Genomic DNA, 23,022 nt, shown 5'->3' with positions numbered 1-23,022 from the left:
CACCACAAAGTCCCAAACTCCAATACTGTTGTGAAAGGAGGTGAAAAAAACAATAAATTGTATAACTAAGGAAAACACTGATTAGAATACACTTAGTTATATGTTTGTAACAGTTCTTTACTTTTAAAAAATATTGGCAATGATTTTATTCAACCTGATATTTTGAAATTCAACAACCATAAGGAACTTGGAGTAAAAATTATCACATGGCTTTAAACTATTTTCCTTAAGTACTTTAAACTTATTGGCAGATACTTTTTCATAAAGGTGTTGATTCATTCTCAGAGGAAAACAAAATACATTTTGTATTCTTAAAGATATAATGCCCATGAAGAATTCCTCCAGACAGAGCATTTTATTCTCCACTGGCACTGTCTTTATCTAAAAAGCAGAATACTGCAAGTTAACCAATCACACACTATGGAGTAGCTCCACCAACACACACAGTGTTCCCTTATTGCACCTCCCTAGCTAGCTCTGGTTATTATATTTATGACCTATTTCATGCTTGCTTCTTCCCTCTTCTCACTTTCCTCTTGTTCCTTCATTTCCACCTGCCCCTCTTAATATTCTTCTGCAAAATTCTTTTCAAATTCTTCTTCTGTGTTTCTTTTCTAGACTTTTCATTTTCAACCACAAACTTTACTCTTCTCACCTCTTTCTTCTATTTTTCATGCTCCCCCCATCCACCCACAATAGCCCCACATCCTCTGTTTTCTTTGTTTCAAACTACAGGGGATTTTTCCTCTAACTGAATGGTTTGAATAGTCTACTCACCTGCCTCCCAGCCCCAGACTAAAATCACAGTAAAGACCATTTCCAACATCAACTAGTACTTCTTGGCTGTTGGAAGCTCCCCTGTAACTGTAGGAATTCAACAGACTCACTCTGCTGCCTTATGAAAGGGACCTTGTGAACCCAAAGATGGCTCAGACCAAAAAAGAAAAAACAAATGAGGGTCTGGCTGAGGGTGAAGCAATAGTGAGAACGCTGAGCTACAGCCTAGTCCTCCCTCATCTGACCCTTCAAATGCAGAGGCAAGTACAGACCCAGGCCCATTGAGTACCATACGAGTGAGGACACAGGTTATTAGGATTTTGTCTTTACTTCCTATCCCAACCTATTCCCCCCTTAAACCCTCGGTATGCCATCAGGGTCCACCGCACCCAAATTTAGCTGTTTAGTTTCTTTTTTGAAACCTTCTATTTTTAAGGACTAACAGACCTAGGCTGATGTGCATGTGTGTGTCTCAGTTTTTAACCAAAAAAAAAAAAAAAAAAAAAAAAATGCTCAAAAAGTAAAAAAAAAAAATTGAAAAAAGTGTATAGAATAAGGACATAAAGAAAAAATATTTTTGTACAACTGTACAGTGATTGTGTTTTAAGCTAAGTGTTATTACAAAGGAGTCAAAAGTTTTCAAAAATTTAAAAGTTGATAAAGTAAAAAAGTTACAGTAAGCTAAGGTTAATGTATTATTGAAGAAAAATTTTTTTTATAAATTTAGTGTAGCCTAATTATACAGTGTTTCTAAAATCTAAAGTGTACGATAATGTCCTAAGGCTTCACATTCACTCACCACTCACTCACTGACTCACCCAGAGCAACTTGTAGTCCTGCAAGCTCCATTCATGTACATGCCCTACACAGGCGTAGCAGTTTTATCTTGTTTACTGTATCTTTTCTATGTTTAGATATGTTAAGACACAAAAATACTTATTACCATTATGTTCAAATACCTACAGTATTCAATACCGTAACAAGATGTACAGGTTCGTAGCCTAGGAACAACAGGCTATATCATATGGCCTAGGTATATAGTAGGCTATACGGTCTAGGTTTGTGTAAGTACACTATCATGTTCACAAAATGACAAAATTGCCTAAAAATGCATTTCTCAGAATGTATCCCTGTTGTTAAGCAACACACAACTGTATTTGAAGAAATAATGACTAGAATTTCCTAAATTTGGCAAAAGATATAAACCTATATAAAGATTCAAGAAGCTGAGCAAATCTCAAACAAGATAAATTAAAAGAAACCCATACCAGGAAATACCATAACTGAACTTCAGAAAACTAGATACAAAGAAAAATCTTGAAAGCAGACAGAGAGAAAATACACATTACCTACTGGAGGAAAAAAAAACTGAATTACAGCAAATTTCTCATCAGAAACCATGGAGGCCAGAAGGAAGTGACACAACATTTTTCAAGTACTGAAAAAAAAAAAAAAAACCTGTCAACCTTAAATTCCATAGCTGCTAAAATTATCCTTAGAAATAAAGGGAAACTCAAGATAGTCTTATAAAAAAGAAAACTAATGGTATTTGTCATCAGCAAACCTACCTGAAAAGAATGGCTAAAGGAAGTTCTTGAAACAGAAAGGAAATTTTAAAAGAAGGAATCTTAGAATATCAAAAAGAAAGAAATAACTGAGACCAAAAAAAAAAAAAAAAAACCCAAAGAACAACAAACAAAACAAAACTGAAGGAGACATTCCTTTTCTTCTTGAGTTTTCTAAATTATATTTGATAGTTGAAGCAAAAATTATAACACTGTAACATTGTCTGATACAGTTTTCAATGTAAAACAATTATTTAGAGCAATTATAAACTGGGAGAGTAAGGACATTAAAGGAGGTGAAGAGCAACCACTAAAATGCAAATGGATACACTCAAAAACACTACAGACAAATCAAAACGGAATTCTAAAAAATGTTCAATTAACCCACAGTAAGTCAGGAAAAAGAAAAAGAAAACACACAGGGAACAAACATTAAAGAAAAATAAAATGACAGGCTTAATTAAGCCTACCATATCAATAATCACATTAAATGTAAGTGGTCTAAATACACTAAAAGAGAGAAATAGGTAAGGTGGATTTAAAAACATGATCCAACTATATACCACCTACAAAGCTGACACCCAGACTATGGAATTCTACTCAGTGACGTAAAGGAATAAACTACTGAGACACCCAACAACCAGGGACAGGCCTCGAAGGCATCATGCTCAGTATAAAAAATGCCAATATCTCACATACTGTATGATTCCATTTATGTAACATTTCTGAAATGACAAAATAACAGCGATGGATAACAGATCAATGTTGCCAAGAGTCAGGGATGATAGAGGATAGAAAGGTTAGTGTGACTATCAACACCACAGGGGAGATCTTTGTGGTGACAAAATTGTTTAATAGCAGTGATTACAAGAATCTATATATGTGATTAAATGGCACAGAACTATCCACACCCATAATACCAATTTTCTGATTTTGATTTTGATATTGTACATTACACACACATAACTTATCACAAGAAGTAACCATCAGGTGAAAATGGGTGAAGGTTACACTGTATCTCTCTGTACTGCCTCTGCAGCTTCCTGTAACTCTATAATTATTTGAAAATAAATAGCTAAAAAAAGAAACAAAACAAGAATCAATGAATGATCAATACTTTTTAAGGGCAAAAAGGAAATACGGCACTTTCATACAATTAGTCATTCAACTGAGAGGACTTCACCACAATGTTTGTCATAAAAACCCAGAACATCCTGTGTTGCTGAAAGGATGTGTAACAGTATTCTTTTGCCTATTATGTATTTACGCAATAAAAGTTACTAGACAGGTTCATAAGTGGATCAATGCTAAATAAAGGTTGGTATGCACACAGAAGTGATTAGAAAAGTGATGTAAAAAGAAAAAACTTCATTGGATTGATCATTCTAATGGGTTTATAAGTCTAATAGTGAAAACGTTTTGCAATTGTGAAGCAAAGAAAACAGCTGTCTTCTCTTCAACAAAATAACTGTCAGTTTTCAAAAGTTTTGCATTTGGTGATACAAGCGCAGAAAAACTAGAAGCAACGATAAGCTAGAACCTATTAGAAATGCGTTTGAAATATGGAATTAGGATTTACAAGTGGGATGTGTTCCAGGTTCATGCATGTCAGCTGATAAGCAGTTCACCGTATTCAAAGGACGACACCCATTTCAGTTTATCTAGCTACCAAACCAGAAATATGTGGAATAAAAATTTGGCTTTGCTATGTTTAAATTCTTATTAAAACTTATAGTAAAGTTGTTTGCCACTATCCCTTTATTCTTATTTCTGAATTATTTGTAAAATTACTTACAATAAAAACAAATGAAAGAGGTCCATGGACACAGATGGTCAATAATGATATCTACTTTTCTGGGTGTACCAAGGGCTTTAAGACTGAGATTAAGGGAACTGTCGCTTCCTTCCCGCCATAATTCACCCCTTCCCACACTGTTCACAGCTAACTTTAGAACCACGATGTATAAGGGTAGAAAGGTTCAATGAGTCCAACAAATAACTCATGATTTAGTCTAATACCTCCTAAAAGGTCATCAACAGTGTTAAGCCAATGCTAATTCTTATTCATCTATAAGGTAAGGGACAGAGAGGATGGCCCTACTCCTGTAGATATCAGAGGTTGTAGCTGCTACAAAAAATACATACTCTCAAATTCTCATATATAGGCTGAGTCTCAAAAATTTGTCAGGCCTCATCCACCCATCTTTCTGAATTTTTTCACTTAAGTTTAAATGCACTGTGAAATTCCATCACATTTGCTTGCTTTGGTGCTCATCTATCCTCTCTCCTCCATACAGATGCTACTCTAAGCCCTCATGTTATTCCTCACAAGGACAACAGCTGAACTCTCCAACATGATCTCTTAATGTGCAGGATCATTCCTTGCTTCAACACTACCAAACTCCAAATACACCACACTATGAATCTTATCCCCCTTAGCTCATGCTATCTGCCTCTAGACTCCCCTTCTCTTTCTTCACTTGAATCCCATTCTGTCCTTCACAGTACTTTTGGTTATTTCTCCTGGAAGCTCTCTCTGACCTCTGTCCTCTGTTTAGCGCCTCTTTATCTTGTTAATTGCACTCCTGTTTTATATCTACTACACTGTACTATCATTATATACATATCTCCTTTCCCCTGTTCAACTGTGAGTTCCTTGACAGCATGTGTGTCTGGAGTTCCCCAAACCACCCCCAGGTTCAGTGACTCACTAGAAGGATTCACAGGACTCAGCATATAGTTGTATCAGCAAATGGAAAAGACACATGGATAGAAGTCTGGAGGAAACCAGATACAAGCTTCTGAGAGTCTTCTCCCAGTGGAGTCGTCTAGGACACACTTAATTCCTTCAGCAATGAGTGTCAACAACATGTGCAAAGTGTCATCTGCCAGGGAAGCTCATCGGAGACTCAAGGCTCAAGGCTGTTACTGGTGTCTGGTCATGTAGGCACCCTCTGCCTAGCACAAAATTTCAGATTTCAATAAGGAAAGCAGGAGTTCTGCATAAACCACATGGCTTGTACAAATAATTTAGGCACAACAAGCCACTCTTCTCATGTAGAGAAAGTTTTTTAACAGCCTTTACCAGGCAAGTTCCCAGATGACAGCTAAGGACCAACCCAGCTAGCCTTTCTGATGATAGGTGGTCTCAGACCTGCCATGTTAACTCTTTTCTGCACAGCAGGAATCATATTTTAGTCTCTTTTTTCCCTAAATGTCATTGCCTTACAGAGTACCAGTGAAATGAGGCAAATCCTCTTAAATTAAAAAAAAAATTAGCCAGGCATGGTGGCACCCACCTGTAATCCCAGCTACTTGGGAGGCTGACACAGGAGGATCCCCTGAGCCCAGGAATTCAGGGCTGCAGTGAGCGATGACCGCACCACTGCACTCCAGCCTAGGTAAAAGAGTGAGACTCCATCTCTTAAAAAAATAAAATTAGCAAAATTTTAAAAATTCTAAAAAATAGATTGATAATATGTACAAAATTTATTATACCATTATTTATAAGATTAAGTTAATTTTGATAATTATATAATGGGATATTATGGACCCACTAAAATTTACAGTATGAGAAATACTTATGACATATTAAGTAAAAAACATAGGTTATACAATATGTACAGTATGAAGTCAATCATATTTATTTATTTATTAGAGACAGGGTCTTGCTCTGTCAGCCAGGTTGGAGTGCAGTGGTGCAATCTTAGCTCACTGCAGCCTTGAACTCCTGAGCTCAAGTAAAGCGTTCCTCCTGTCTCAGCCTCCTGAGTAGGTAGGACTACAGGTGCATGTCACCACACCCAGCTAATATTTAAAATTTTTTTGTAGAGACAGGGTTTTTTTTTTTTTTTTTTTTTTTGAGATAGAGTCTTGCTCTGTTGCCCAGGCTAGAGTGAGTGCCGTGGCGTCAGTCTAGCTCACAGCAACCTCAAACTCCTGGGCTTAAGCGATCCTACTGCCTCAGCCTCCCGAGTAGCTGGGACTACAGGCATGCGCCACCATGCCCAGCTAATTTTTTGTATATATATATTTTAGTTGTCCATATAATTTCTTTCTATTTTTAGTAGAGACGGGGTCTCGCTCTTGCTCAGGCTAGTCTCGAACTCCTGACCTTGAGCGATCCACTAGAGACAGGGTTTTGATATGTTGCCCACCCTGGTCTCAAACTCCTGTCCTCAAGCTATCCTCCTGCCTCAGCCTCCCAAAGAGGTGGGATTACAGGCGTGAGCCACCATGCCCAGCCTCAATTACATGTTGTAAAGGAGATATATACTAATATATACAGTATTGTGAGACAAAGTACAACAGCAAACTTAAGAAGCCATGTTTGTTCATTTCTGCCTGAACCCTTGACTTTGTAACAAAATGCAGCTCTCTGGAAGAATGCTTTGAAGACAAAACAGGATAGAACACAGTGCCCCACGTCTCTTCCCTGAGTCACTATATTCCTCAAAGGATAACTTACCTAGTCCTTGCCACTTTCTGCACATAAAATAACATCTGAGGGGGATAGTGACTATGCCTCTAATCTATAACCAGGTGCACCCTCACACCCAAACTTGGTGTGATTCTGCTTCAATGTAGCTTCCAAGCACATCTGATGTGATTTTGCATGTATGGAACCCCCACCACCTGTATCTAAGCAGTAGGCTGAAATACTGTGTAGGAGTCATCTCACAGAACTGCTCTGGGGCTACAGGCCTCAGTCCACAGACCTTAGTAAGACCTCTGAATCAAATTAACCTTCATTCTTTAAAAGCTTGATTTTTTTTTCTTTAGTCGACAGTATATAGTGTGTGTGTAGTATAGTAGTTCTTATACTTTTTGGTCTCAGAACCCCTTTATAGTCTTCAAAATTTAAGACCCCCAAAGACCTTTTGTTTGTGTGAATTATACCTATCAACATCTTCTATATTGGAAATTGAAACCAATGAACTTATAAATGTTATTTTAAATTCATTTAAAAACCTATTACATGTTAGCATAAATAACATATTTTATTTTACAAATCACTGTTTTCTAAAACAAAATTAGTGAAAAGAATGACATCTACTCAAATCTCTTTAATATCTGGTTTAATAGAATACAACCAAATTCTCATATCTGCTTCCACTATTTCTTTTTTTTTTTTTTCTTTTTTTGAGACAGAGTCTCACTCTGTTGCCCAGGCTAGAGTGCCATGGCGTCAGCCTAGCTCACAGCCACCTCCAGCTCCTGGGCTCAAGTGATCCTCCTGCCTCAGCCTCCCAAGTAGCTGGGACTACAGGCATGCGCCACCATGTCCGGCTAATTTTTTGTACATATTTTTAGTTGTCCAGCTAATTGCTTACTATGTTTTTAGTAGAGATAGGATCTCACTCTTACTCAGGCTGGTCTCGAACTCCTGAGCTCAAATGATCTGCCCACCTTAGCCTCCCAGAGTGCTAGGATTACAGGTGTGAGCCACTGCGCCCAACCCCACTATTTCTTTATAAGAATGAAAGAGGCAAATAACCAAGTAACCTTTCAGTATTATTATAAAAATAGTCTTGACTTCATTAAACTCCTGAGAGGGTCTAGAAATCCCTGCAGGTCCTTGGATCACATATGAGAACCACTAATCCAGAAAAATGAAAGAAAATTGCTCTGCTGACTAAATTTAGTTCATTAGTCCTATATTTAAGATTTCTATGCATTTGCATTCTATTAAGTAGGACTGATCTATTCGTCTCTTTTTTATGCTATTCTTGTCCACTACTGGCTTAAGAGTCCAATGTGTCTTTATCTATTGTATCCATTGTAATTCTTATTTATATAATGGGTCTAGAACTGGACAATTACTTATATCCCCAAAACTGATTGGTAATCTTCTAAAGCAGCACAAAAAAAAAAAAAAAAAAAATCAGTTAGCTAATGTTCTGTAATAACCCAATGTTCTCATTTTAGTCTCCTCTAATATGTCATCCATGAGTAATATCCTTTCAGAGTTAAGAATACATCAAGCACAGATTCCAGACAACCTCTAGCACAGCACATGTACTGCTTAAGAAGCTTTCCAACCTGGAAAAATGAGATTGGGAGTCTGTTTCAGGAAATGCATGCTAGCCAACTAAGCTGAACATAAAATAATACCATACCAAGTCCAAGGGCTAAATCTGCCAACTCTAATGCATAAACAAGAAAGGTTGCTGGCCAGGACTTTCTTTAGGTCCTGTTTTAAAATTGGGTCCTTATTTATAATACCTGAGACATTAAAGACTTTTGTTTTTTTTTTTTTAAAGTCAATATGGCAAAGACTTTACCATGCTGTAATTTTCCATGTCCCCTGAGTAGCTGGGATTACAGGTATATACTCTCTACACTTTGGTTTTGATTTGTTTTTATTTTTAAGCCTCGTTTCCTAAGCCAACTTCAATGCAATGTCCAGCTTGCAGAGGCCCAGGTGTAATAGTTCTCAAAGCCTCTCAGAACCACCTGGGGGAACATTCTAAAAATGCCCAGTGGACATCTAACTTCTGGCAGAACGGACTGAGGAAGGCCACAGATCTTCTCCCCAAAAGGCAACTGTAAAGCTGGTCAAAAAAGTCAAAAACAACCATTTCAGTGCCCTGGAAATCAACCAAAGACATTCAACAAACTGAGAAGTGTTTATTCACGAAAACGGCTGAACTTTGGATAGGAACAAGTCTGTGACTTTCTTGCCAGTTGCTGCCCTCATTCCTCCCTAGCTTTGTCACTTCAGAAGTTTAACAAGGGTGGGGCAGGCCACTGCCAGAGGGAACTCATTAGATTTGGAGTATTGTTGGTCTAAGCAGCAATCTCAGAGCAAACAAACAGTGAGGGCCTGAGGCTCTGCTACTCTGAGGCTGCTGTTCTATTTGGGGCAAGCAGTGGACTGGCTGACCAGCCAGACTTAACAGGAAGTTCCAGGAGGTGAGACAGCTTGTAGGGGGCTTAAAAACTCTTCACATATCCCAGGTTGACTGGAGGCCACAAGCATACACAGCAGAGACCAGAATGGGCCCACGCCACCCACACACGCCTGGCCAACAGAGACCAGAAGAAAGTAAGAAAACAGCGTGCAGTCTGATGTGCTCCAAGTCCAGCAGCTCCATCAGCAGGGAGGGGCCTTACTGGCTTGAGGTGTCTGAGCAATCTGTGGCTGAACACTATCCTACGCAGACACAGGAGCAACCCCTCTAGGAAACCAGGCTTAAAAATAAAAACAAAATCAAAACCAAAGCATATAGAGCATGTACCTGTAATCCCAGCTACTCAGGAGGCTGAAGCCAGGAGTTTGAGTCCAGCCTGGGCAATGCATTGAGACGCTATCTCTAAAAAAAATTAAAAAATGTTTAAAAAATTAAAAATGTAGGGACATCAGTAGCCAGATACTATGGGAGGGACAGACTTTGGAGACCCAGTCTAGCCCAGTCACTTACACAAATGAGCAAATAGAACCACCACCACCACCTTTAGGGGTAAAAAGTAAGAATCCAGAGCTGCATCAATATATTATCTAAAATATACAGTAGTCAAGAAAAATTTATAAGACAGGCAAAGACAAAAGAAAGTGTGACCATAACTAAGGGGAGGAAAAATTAAAGGCGGTCAATAGAAATCGTCTCTAAGTGCTCCCAGATGCTGGGCTTAACAGAAGACGACTTCAAAATAGCTACTATAAATAAGTTAAAAAACTAATAAAACCAAGGTTAAAGAATTAAAGGAAAATGTGATGAAACTGACTCAATGAATAGAGCCTAGGAAATATAAAACAAAATGGAAATTGTGGTGTTGTTATGACAACTAAAATGAAAATTTCACTAGAGAGGCTCAACATCTGGTTTCAGACGACAGAAGAACAGAAGAAAGAATCAGCAAACTTGATGTTAGCTTAACAGACATCATTCAATCTAAAGAATAGAGAGAAAAAAGACTGAAGAAAACTGAACAGAACCTCAGAGTATGAGATATCATTAAATGTGCACAGAAGGAAAGAGAGAAAAAGTAGCAGAAAATATATGCAAAAGAAATGGCTTTCCACAAACTAGGAATACAGAAAAACTTCCTTAACTTGATACAGAATATCTACAAAAAACCTACAGGTAACACCGCACTTAATGTGATGGGAAACTGGATGCTTTCCCAGTAAGGTCAGGAATAAGGCAAGGACGTCTGTTCTCACTACTCCTATTTAACATTGTGCTGGAAGTCCTAGCTAATAGGACAAGAAAAGGAATAAAACAATAAAACAAGAAATAAAGCAATAAAACAAGAAAAGGAAACAAAAGGTATACAGATTGGGAAGGAAGAAATAAAACTGTCTTTCCAGATGACATGACCATCTACATAGAAAATCCCAAAGGATTAACAAAAAAACTCCTAGAACTAATGAGTAATTGTAGCAAAGTTGCAGGATACAAGGTTACAACATACACTATACAAAAACAATTGCATTATGTCAGCAATGCACTAGAATTCAAACTAAAAATATAATACTATTTACATTAGCACCCCCAAAATTAAAATACTTAGGTATAAATCTAACAAAATATGTACAGGGATCTATATGCAGAAAACTATAGAACTTTGCTGAAAGAAATCAAAGATCTGAATAAATAGATATTTCCATGATGCCAGTTCTTCCCAACTTAATCTATAGAGAAAAATCAATAAAACCCAAAGTTAGTTCTTTGTAAAAATCTTCCCACAGAAAAAAATCCAGACTCAGATGGTAGTGAATTCATGGTTGATTTAACATCAGAAATCAATTAATATAAAATACTGTATTAATTGAATAACGTACAAAAACCACATGAAAATTTCAACAGATGTATTAAAAGCATTTGACAAAATCTAACATTCATGATTTAAAAGAAAAAAAAACTATCAATAAATTAGGAAGTTCCTAGTTCCATGCTGGGAACTTCCTCAACATGCTAAAGGGTATCTACTAAAAAACCTATAATTCACATTAGACTTAATGGGAACAAGGCCAGGATGTCTACTCTTGTCACTTCTATTCAACTCTGTACTGGAGTTTCTAGCCAGTACAATAAAGACAAAAAAAGAGAGACAAAGAAGAATATAAAATAAATTTTAAAAGTTCCTAAAGAGAACAAGTAATATACAAAGAACATAGGGCTCATCTCAATAGCCACTAGAAGACATGTGCAGCTAGAAGCAGTGGCTGCTAGAAGACAGTGAAGGCATGTCTTAAAAATTCAGAGGAAACACACTTTTCAACCTAAAATTCTTTGACCTGCCATCAACCAAGTGTGAATCTAGACTAATAAAATATTTGAACACATACCCATTTAGGAAACTACTGGAGAATATGTTGCAGCAAAGCAAAGATATAAGTCAAGAAAGAAACAAACTGAGGACCCAGAAAACAGGGAGACGAAGGGAACTCCCAGGACAACGGGGAGGGCAGTCCCAGAAGGACAGCTCTGCAGGAGGCCTAGAACAACACCAGTCCCAACTGGAGAAGGACAGAGCTTCAAGAGCAAACTAGCTGGAAAGAAAATAAAATCAATAGGTCATCTAGTGTATTAGAGCATTTGGAAAGAACTACTGATAGACATAGGGCATATCTAAGGAAGCAACTGGGGAAAAAATAGACACACAGAAAAGTATACAAGAGAATGAAAGAATAACACCAGAAAAAACAAAAAGTTTTTAGGAAAGGTGCAATACTTGACTCAAAAGTGAGATATTCTTACTTAGTCACAATATTATAAACACGGAATAATAACTTAGCTAAAAATTGTGATGTAACTATGTTGGAAGAATGAGAAGGGAAGAGGGAACAAGAGGTAAATTTTCATCTGCATTAGGAAGTCCACAAATGATGTCTAAAACTGAAAAAAAAATCAAGAAATAGCAGTATATGTATATAATTTAGAAATATGGAAATATCAAAAAGAACAGCCAAAAGAGTTGAAAATAGCTCCTTCTGGGAAATGACACTGGGAGAGTACAGAAAAATGAAGCTCCAGACGTTCACTACAATCTTTCAGTGTTATTAGATTTTTTTTTTTTAACAATGAGCATATTTTCACTTTAACAAAAATTTAATTTAAAAATCACACAACACATGAACAGATAGCAATAATATGCATTAATATTATTGACCCAGACAACAGACACAGACGGTCCACTTTGCTTAATAGGGGTACCAGAAGAAACAAAGATGAGAAACTCATGATCAAAGCGCCCAGGGGTACTGAGGGTGTTGAAAGAAGGGAGTGAAGAGGCAGCAGGATGCCACACCCTGGGAGATGCTGACAGGAGGCTGAGGGGACTTCTGTACTGGCTTCTAAGACCTGCTCTTTGCCATCATGGTGCACAGGTGACATGCAGGCAAGTAGTTTCCACGAAGGTCAAAGGGACAGCTACAGATCATGGGAGCGCCAAGGCATTTAAGCTAGAACCTAGAGAACAGGTAAGGCTCTGGCAAAGAGGGTTGGGGGAGGAACGTTCTGGTACCTGTAGAGGTTACAGCAAGAGCAAAGAAGACCAACAATTTGGGGTTAATATTAAGTATCGAGACAGTGGGACCTTAGAAGATGAAGATAAGCTAGATTCTGGAGACTGTAGAGATGTCAGGACAAGAAATTTAGAGTTATAAATAAAAGTGGTCTTGGCCGGGCGCGGTGGCTCACGCCTGTAATCCTAGTACTCTGGGAGGCCGAGGTGGGCGGATCGTTTGAGCTCAGGAGTTCGAGACCAGCCTGAGCAAGAGTGAGACCCCATCTCTACTAAAAATAGAAAGAAATTATAGACAGCTAAATATATATATAGAAAAAATTAGCCGGGCATGGTGGCACATGCCTGTAGTCCCAGCTACTCGGAGGCTGAGGCAGGAGGATCGCTTGAGCTCAGGAGTTTGAGGTTGCTGTGAGCTAAGCTGACGCCACGGCACTCACTCTAGCCTGGGCAACAGAGTGAGACTCTGTCTCAAAAAAAAAAAAAAAAAAAAAAAGTGGTCTGTCCTCATCTTACACAACATCCTCAGCCACGTTCTATGTGATTAAACACCTTTCCCCTTCTTGAAACACAGACCTCGAACGATTTCTTTGGCATCACAATTTCATCACATCCCCCCTACTTCACTACCTGCCTCTTTCCCTCTACTTGACCTCTCAGTGATAGACTGCACCTACCCTCTAGGGCATCTTGTCCATGCCCACGGCTTTCAATGTCATCTATATGCCAATAGTACCAAAACGTATACATGTGTGACCCACACATCTCAAATTTATCACAGAACTCTTGACGCCCACTTCTAAGACGTGTTCCTCTCCTACGCTCCCCACCACCCTCTATCCAGCCTCTCAGATCTAAACGTAAGAACCATCCTTGATGGCTCTATTCCCTCACCTCCTATTTGGTACGTCAGCACATTGGCCAGGCCCACCTCAAAAACACAGGGGAATCCCTCCACTACCACCCTACCCATGCCAGTGACCTGTCTCACCTAATGGAAAAAGGTCTCTCATGGAATTGCCCTATTTCCACTTTTGTCTCCTTAGCAGCAGAGGGCTCTCTGAACACTGTAAATCAGATTATGCTACAGTCTTGGCATAAAACTTCCCAGTAGCTTCCCATTGTGGAACAAATCCATAGGCGTCACCACAGTCTCTCAGGCCAGCACGATCTGACCCCACCTACTCTTCCAACGTCATCTCCTGCAATACTCCCTGCACTCCCTGTCTCCTACTGTGCTTTATCCACACTGACATTCTTCCTGTCCTTTTAAGATGCCTGGCTCATTCTTGCCTCAGGACTTTTATACTTGCTATTCTACTGCCAGGGCTCCTCTTCACTCTCCTCTGGCTTCTTACCATTCGGGCCTCAATCCAACTGTCACCTCCTCAGAGAGGCCCTCTCTGACTACAGGCATCTAAGCAGCCCTCATTCCCACCCCAGTCACTCCCCATCACATCGGCTTGTTCTACGTGAAGATTCATCCCTATCTGAAATAGCTTGGTCTCTGTAGCTGCTCAACTGTGATTGTGTTAATCCCGGCCCTGGCTTAGCATATCTGTAAATAGGCCCTATGATAGCAAGGATGTCACCTATCAGCACTTAGTACATGCTCAATAAACACCAGGTGACTTGAACAAGTTCACTAAGCTGAAGAGAGAAAAAGGAGCGATGGGAATCAAAGACAGTACACTAGTAAGTCACTAATACCCTATGGCTAGGGTTAGTAAATTTCCCTTGAGATCAAATCTGTTATTGCAGCAGCACTACTGCACGGAGCACTACGACCAAGACAGTCACTGCTCAACTACTCTGCCACAGTCGAGCACAGTAGCTTCTGGAAAATACACCAAAGGAACACAATTCACACAGGGGAAGAAACGTCCCTTAAGGCAGGTGATAGGAGGACAATCGGAGTGCCCTATTTCTACTTGATTTTTTTTTTTTTTTTTTTTGTTTTGTTTTTCAGCTCATCAAGGGGGTACAAAAGATCAGGCTATATACATTGCTTGATTTTTAATCCCAGATTTCTGATACAGTTACCTGACTCTAAGGTCAGAAAGGGCAAAGCTCATTTCTCTTGAGAAGAGGGTTTATTAAGCTTCTAGATCTTAATCAGCTCACTAAGAGGTAACTTCCTTTCATTACTGCCTCGGCAATTGCTTGCCACCCCCTCAGGGAACACTTGCCCTCTCTCCCTGGCTGGTTCCGTGGACTTGCATCTCAAAGCATTAACTGCAACTCTGCTGGTTTCCTAGGTGTGATTAATTCATCGCATCAGGCACCTCTCAGGTACAGAGGCTCACAGTGATTCTGAATGACGGGTCTAGATCTCGGAGTTCCCAGCACGACTAAACCAGTTCACCAGCATCCGAGTCCCCTGTTCCTTCTGAACGTGGCCATTTTCTGCCATTGTCTTTCACTTCATTAACAGGGTGACCACACACACGTCTTTGCCTAGGACAGTTCCAATTTAACACCTGTTATCCCAGCATAATTGTTAACAGTGCTCCCTTTACTCTCAAGTGCCCTAGTTTGGACAATAAACTATACGATCACCCGAACTGTAGAAAGAAAGAAATAATGTTTATTTTTAAAGTATCTGTAGTCAAACAACTGGTTAGACGATCATGGAATAATCTGAACTTAATGAAAATCAACTAACAATAAAATTCCCATTACTGGACACAAAGAACTAAGTGTAACTAAACTCTGAAAATGAGGAACACAACGTGGATGTTCAACAGACCGAAAAAAGTAATACAGGGGTTTTAGCATTGTGTCCCAAACGTTATCTACCATGTATGCAACCTAAGTCCTAAAAGTCAAGCTTCTGAGTGAACAAGAATGAAAATGCTATACAATAACCAGGTTAGAAGAATTTGGACCAGAATCTTGCTAGGAACTAGGGAACAGAATGATGTAAAAAATGACTACACAGTGACATCAGCAAAAATGGTAGAGCAGGGACTACTGGGGTACGTCCCTCCCCAGAAACACCAAAAAACACACAATATTATATGTACATACATACATAATTAATGGACAGTCACACACATAAATCAACTTATAAAAATGCACCAGAAGAGCACACACATGATATGGTTTGCCTCAGTCAAGGCAAGGGGGGGCTGAGGGTGAAAAACAGGTGAGATTTTAGGTAGAGCTGCTATGCTTTATTTATTAAAAATGAAAAGAAAGACTAAAAGTAAATATGGAAAATGTGGGTAATGGGAATACAGGTGTCTACTATACCTTTCTGTATAATTTTAAAAAATTTTAATGGGGTAGGGGCTTGGCCTCTGTGCTTAAGCAGCCCATTGTTTTGAGTCAATTCTAGGTCATCTTTGCTGGCTGCTAGCAGTCACTGCTGCTTTTTCATATGTGTTCATGCTCACAAGTACCCAATGAGTATCTGTCCTCAAATGTCCCCAATTTGCAGTATCCACTTTCTTGTCCTTTAATAATAATAATCCTGTTTGCCTACATTTTGCCTTCTAGCACTGCTCCCAATCTTTACAATTCTTCCATGATCATCAATAGTGGAATGAGAGGGGGGAAAAAAACAGCAGTTTCAAGAGAACTTTTCCAAGACGAAAGAGCAAGCTCCAGACTCTTATTTCTCCCCAGTAATAACCCTGCCATGACTCCTCAGGAAAAGAAAACCATGAACAACATCTGAAGAAACCTCTACATCCACCCTGCCTTTCCCTTCTGACAAGGGACCAAATCCTACCATTTCGGAGCAAGGCTGGTCATCTGTAATCTCCAGAGTTCTTTCCGGATCTTTTCGATGACTTAATCCAAATAGTGAAACATGTGTTAGATGTCAAAAATTCCACACATTCTACAACATACCTAACACTCAATGTGACTTGCTCTTAGAAAATGGTTTCAAAATAGCTTAAGTTACATACTGCAAATCTAGATTTTCTACCTACCTATAAATTTGTTGCCAGTTGCCTCAAGTTTACCTTAATCAACTCTGTTGCAGCCCAAAATATATAAGTCAAGCCAATGACATCCTCCCCTGTGATTTAATCAATGTCAAGGGTATTTCAGTGAGCACAATTAACAACAGGCTGCTCTTTAGGTCCATGATAAAAGGAAGATTTATAAGATTAACGACATTTACTAAATTGGAAATAGGCATTGATAATGTGCTTTATTTTAATCAAAAGCCAGGAGACCTAAAAGTATCTTCTTCTGTATCAAAACAATAAACCTAAAATCCTAAAGTCTAATATTACGTGCAATTATTTCTAGAACCAAAAACAAATAAACAAACAAAGGTTATATTCACCCTATACTTCGACACACATTTTTCTAGGAAGACATGTTAATGGTTACACTCAGTAACAAAACAAAGATCCACCACCATCACTCAAGTTAACACAGGCCTCTTCCAGGAATACCAGCAACCAACCACATAGACACTTCAATTTAAAGGGAATTTTGCTAGAGTACACAATAGATTTTTTGTATGACTGAAGTATCCTTTAACTAATGGCCCCATGAACTTATTTCTAATACAATCGCACTAAACTGAGTTTCTGCTAAATTTCTTAAATTGAAACTGTACTTTTTTTTAAGAAAATGCAACATAAACAAATTAGGCAAGAATATGATTAAATGCTAAAAAGATACAATTTTGGAAAAGATATATAAAGAAGTTACATTAGGTGACAGACAAGGAGAGGTTTCCAGAAGCTCCTCAAGAGAGCTTGTGTTTAGGTACCATGGCTCCACTGCACGGGAGTCAGTGGGCATTCTCTGAGAGCCAATGTAGGTGGTACAAGCCATGAAGTCAGACACCCCTGGGTTCAGACCTTGTTTCTATCAATCTCCAGTTATACCAGGATTAAGTAATCTGCTAATTGACTGAGTGTCTTCATGTCAAATAGAGATATTAATATTCACCTACTTCCTTAGAGCTGTTGTGAGGACCAAATAAGACCATGAGTGTAAAAGCTGTCAACAAATGGTTCTCTTCATTGCTCCCAAATACCAACCCTATGCTTAATCTCAGTTTAGAAACTATAGGCTCATTTCTCCTGAAGTGTCAGCAAATGGCAACAGTATATAGCAATAATGGAGGTCCAATCGGTCCTAGTATTTCTCTGCAAAACTGTTTGCAAACAAATGAGACTTTACCACTGATTAAAAGTAAAAGAAGGAAATGGACAAGAAATATTTGGGGGCATGCTGCAGAGTTACAAAAGAGACAACTTGAGATAAATGCAAATTATGAGGTGCAATAAAAATAAGAAACTTTACACCACAAATCTTGAAGGTCAAGTTTTTAAGCTTAACTTCCACTGGCTTAATGAAAGAACACAGCAGAGGGGAAAAAAAATCTAACATGGCAGCAAACTACTAGACATCCAGTTTATGAGAATTACATTTCCTGGAACATTTAGCTCCTTTTTCCACAACTCACACACAGGATTTGTGAAGAAAAAAAAAAAATTGGTACAACCAAATAGCAACCAAGCTGCCAACAGAGGCTTCTTTACACAGAAGTTTGACAGGACAAACAAAAGGGTAAATTCAAGTAATGACTGGCCATTTGCCACTGTGTAAAGAAAGAGATAAACTACTTGGCAAACTCTTTTGCTGGCCCACAAAACTTTTCACATTCTCCTTTAAATAACAAGTTCCAAGCTACCCAGTTTCCCTACAAAACTCCAGTCCTACTGGAACTCATCTTTAGTGAGCAGGAGTTCATCAACATAGAACAAAGTATTAGTGATCAACGAAGCCTCAACCGGAAAGGAGAGTACAGCAAAATGATTGGTTAAACTGGAAAAACCAATGACCATTTCCTAAGAAACAACAGCAACACTTTTGTCCATCACTAAGGCCATGGGCACCCAAGTTTGTGGTCTGTAATACAATTCCTAGTGAAAGGAACAAAGACTCTTAAGGCACATATAAATCCACACCTTCTGATAGAAAAAGAAAAACCAGGATGGGTCTGGAAGGTTGGAAACAGGATAAGAAATCAAGCATGCTCTCAAGGATGTCAGGGAGAGTGCTAAAGAGACAAAGTGAGCAGCCTAAGAGGGCCCCAAGTACCCAAGTAGTGACAATACGGATGTTAAAAGAAAACACAGATATAAATTTGTAAATAGCACTGAAAAAGAGAAAAATTAAAATATTCAGAAAAGGCTGAAATTCAAAAAAGTAAAGATAGAATATGGTTAATATTTTTTTTTTTTTTTTTTTTTTGAGACAGAGTCTCACTTTGTTGCCCAGGCTAGAGTGAGTGCCGTGGCATCAGCCTAGCTCACAGCAACCTCAAACTCCTGAGCTCAAGGGATCCTCCTGTCTCAGCCTCCCAAGTAGTTGGGACTACAGGCATGCACCACCATGCCTGGCTAATTTTTCCTATATATAGTTTTAGCTGTCCATATAATTTCTTTCTATTTTTAGTAGAGATGGGGTCTCGCTCTTGCTCAGGCTGGTCTCGAACTCCTGAGCTCAAACGATCCACCCACCTCGGCCTCCCAGAGTGCTAGGATTACAGGCGTGAGCCACCACGCCCGGCCAATATTTTTTATTAATTTGAATAAGTAGAAGACTGTTGATATACTTGAATATTTTCCTCCTCTAATAAGCATGTCTGCTTATAAAGTATAGATATAAACTTATGTATATACAACAGAAATGAGGGAAAAGAGGAAATTCTGTACAAGCCCAGAGGTTTGGAACAAGGTACAAAGGGTACCAAGAACAGGAAAAAAAAAATCAGCACAGTGGTCACACAAAGAAACTGAGTACAAAAAATATTCGATGATCTGTCCTAAAGTGATCAAGATCCTAGATTAAATCCTTTACCTCAAAAGGAGAAAACTCTCAATGGCCTTCTAAATCAGAAGATTCTAACAAGGAATGTTAAGTATACAATATCTCTACTAGGTCAGGGTAATGACAAGAGAATAAGGAACCCTATTACAGGAGGAAACACCAGCATGAAAAAACTAAAACCTATATGCCCAATGTTAGCTCACAAGGCCTCATTAACCTAATAAGCCAAGTTTAATTGCAAAAAAGGACTCAACCAGATAACAAGTAGCCTAGATTTAAATTTTGTCAGGAGAGGCAACCAGGTCCCCTGCCCCACTCAATACTCGGTCAATGACCATGACCATGTTTGGCATGAGTGATCTCATTAGACATTCACTATTTTTTCCTAGCCTGGTCAGATTTCTAAAATCCCACAAAGGTATAAAAACAAGAATTACCACAAGTTAGGAATGTTCCAATATAAAGAAATGAATGAAGCCCATGGCACTGATAGTTTATAAGTTTGAACATATACATGATAGTAAGTTTTACAATATTTGTACTTGTTTTGTCTATTGATTGAGGTTTTTGAAGTTCAAAACATTGGCTGCTCTTGTAAGGAAATTATAAGAGAAAAAAGACATGCTCACACACATGCATAAAAGTACCATGTCAGCATCAACCAAAAACATATACCTGAGTCTAAAGAGATAGGATATTTTACAGGAAGTAAAATTTAGGATAAAGTAATAAAATAATGACATTTTTCATCACAAACTCCTCCCTAGCCCTTTAGATCTCTTGTCACCTTCACTGCCACCAGCCCTACTCTTAGATCTAACAGAAGTTTCCAGCCCCCAGCCCCTCTCATCCCCTCAGTCACCTCTCCCTCTCCATCCATGCTTGTGTTTCTGGACCTCTGGTCCCTCAGGCCAAACGCTACCACCATTCAACCTTCTGCCACCTGCCCGAATCTTGGCTCATTCCAACAACCACCTTCTCTGATATTGCAGGGAATACCTTTCTCCCCCTATCAAATTCTTAGGTACCTTTCAGATGAACTCAAATGTCACTTTGTGTGAGAAGCCTTTCCAGAAGGCTTTATCAGAATCAATCAAAAAGCATCAGTTTTTACCTCGATGCTACTGTAGCACCACACCTCTACAAACACAGGAGTGGTACAGCTTAGTCTCATCATTTGTCTTGCCCCAGAACAGTAATCGCCTTCAAAGGGCAGGTGGTGTTGTCTTAATCATCCCTGTTTTCCCATCACTTATTACAAGGGCAGACAGACAGCACTCTATAATGTTGAGGAAAAGGCAGGCAGGAAGGCGAAATACAAATTGCAATAAAGAAATGAAATCCAAGATCTGGTTCTTTCAGAGAAGCTCCATGAGAAGGATTCCTCAGAAAAAAGAATTTGCTGGCCGGGCGCGGTGGCTCACGCCTGTAATCCTAGCACTCTGGGAGGCCAAGGTGGGTGGATCGTTTGAGCTCAGGAGTTCGAGACCAGCCTGAGCAAGAGCGAGACCCCATCTCTACTAAAAATAGAAAGAAATTATATGGACAACTAAAAATATGTCTATAGAAAAAATTAGCCGGGCATGGTGGCGCATGCCTGTAGTCCCAGCTACTCGGGAGGCTGAGGCAGGAGGATCGCTTAAGCCCAGGAGTTTGAGGTTGCTGTGAGCTAGCCTGACACCACAGCACTCTAGCCAGGGTAACAGAGAGAGGCTCTGTCTCAAAAAAAAAGAAAAAAGAATTTGCTGACCCAATTTCTAGATAAAATGTCTCAAAAATTGCCCACCAATGTACATACTAAGACAGGTAGTGCTGAAATGTTCTTCTGGAGTCTGTTACAAGTGTACTCACTGTGTGATAACTCATAGAGCTGTACACTTATGATTTGTACACTTTTTATATGTATGTTATACTTAAATTAAAGCATTCCTTAAAGAACAGAAACTGCTCTGAAAACAATAAGTATCTAAACCTGTTGAACTGAAGATAGATTCACATGCCAGCTCTCCATCCTTTTGGCTAGAAAATCGTATCATCTCAACTGTGGAGAGGAAAAAAAAAAACCTGGCATGTAAACATTTACTACTTCTTACATTGGAAAAATAAACTTTAAAAAATGAATACTGACTACAATTTGCTTTAAGTTATTTTCCAGGTCCTATTGGAAAGGTATAGAATAGAGCTTCTAAAAAAAATGGTCTACCTTTTATTTTTAGATTTTAAAAACTAAATATTTAGTAGGCAAACAAAATATACATTCAGAAAAGAGAGATACAATTTGTTTTTCCTGAATAAGTTATTTAAATCTAAATATTAATCAAATCAATTCTATCCCCAGAACTTCATGTTTACAACATAAGTGGCGACTTTCCAGAAATTAACTTCCTGACTTCCCATGCTTTGGATAAAAAACTAAGGCTAAAACTAAACTTTTTAAAAAAATTGTAAACTAGATTTCCATTACCCAAGGCACAGTACAATGCTTAGATAAAAATATGCACTAAAAATAAATTTGACTGAATGGGTGTAAGAATAAAAACCTAAATGCCCCAGGAGAAGAGCGGTTGATTAAATTACTGTACATGCACAACACAATGAGGTATTCTGCAGCTGTAAAAAAGAATGAGGAAGTTCTCTACGGATGAATATGGAGTGATTTCAAGGATACATTGTTACATGAAAAAAGTATAGCTAGTATACGTATACTCTACAGACAAAAGAGTATCTATAGGACACTACCTTTCATATAAGAAAGAAGACGATATAAGGAAATGTTCATGTGTCTGTTCAATTTGTGCAACAAGAAATCCAGGAAGAATAACAGAAAATAATGAGATTGAATATCTACCAGGAATAGATGGGAACTGGGTAGAAAGAAGGGAAGAATGGAAATGGGATAAAAGTAATGAGAAGAGACACTTCTCTCAGCATACTTTTTTTTTTTTTTTACAGTTCTAACTCAAAATCAAGATATGCACATATGCAAATGTAAACAATTGCAATTAAACAGGACATGGGGGAAACCCAAAATGGAATACAAACAGTAATAAATGGACCTAAGTGTATTATAAATAAATAACATAACCACAGGGAAGAGGAAGTGACTAAGATAAAAAAAAAATAAGTCACTTTGGAAAGAAAATAGCATTTGACTACATATTACAAGACTAAATACAAAAAGAACTGTGCACAAATATATCCTAGCAAATTTACTTTTCACTTGGAATGAGTTAGCCATTCTGAAACTACTGTAGGTATTGCTGGGATTGAGCATAAATAACTATACTGGGATAGTAAGAGCCATGTTTTTTTTACTCTTGGAGACAGGAGTTACCAATAAGGAAAAGCAGAGACTAGCATGAACACTCTAGTATTAGGTTAAAATTAGAGTGATCAC

At 38.5% G+C, this 23,022-nt stretch overlaps 1 protein-coding gene across 1 annotated transcript in view; it reads right to left on the bottom strand.

Moving 5' to 3' along the window:
- Window positions 1-23,022, bottom strand: part of MGAT4A (alpha-1,3-mannosyl-glycoprotein 4-beta-N-acetylglucosaminyltransferase A) — a 90,558-nt gene that overhangs the window by 57,791 nt on the left and 9,745 nt on the right. The window lies entirely within an intron of this gene.

This window comes from Eulemur rufifrons, chromosome 19 (genome assembly GCF_041146395.1).
Source record: "Eulemur rufifrons isolate Redbay chromosome 19, OSU_ERuf_1, whole genome shotgun sequence".
Classification (NCBI taxonomy): Eukaryota; Metazoa; Chordata; class Mammalia; order Primates; family Lemuridae; genus Eulemur; species Eulemur rufifrons.
This window is presented reverse-complemented; position numbering and strand designations above follow the sequence as displayed.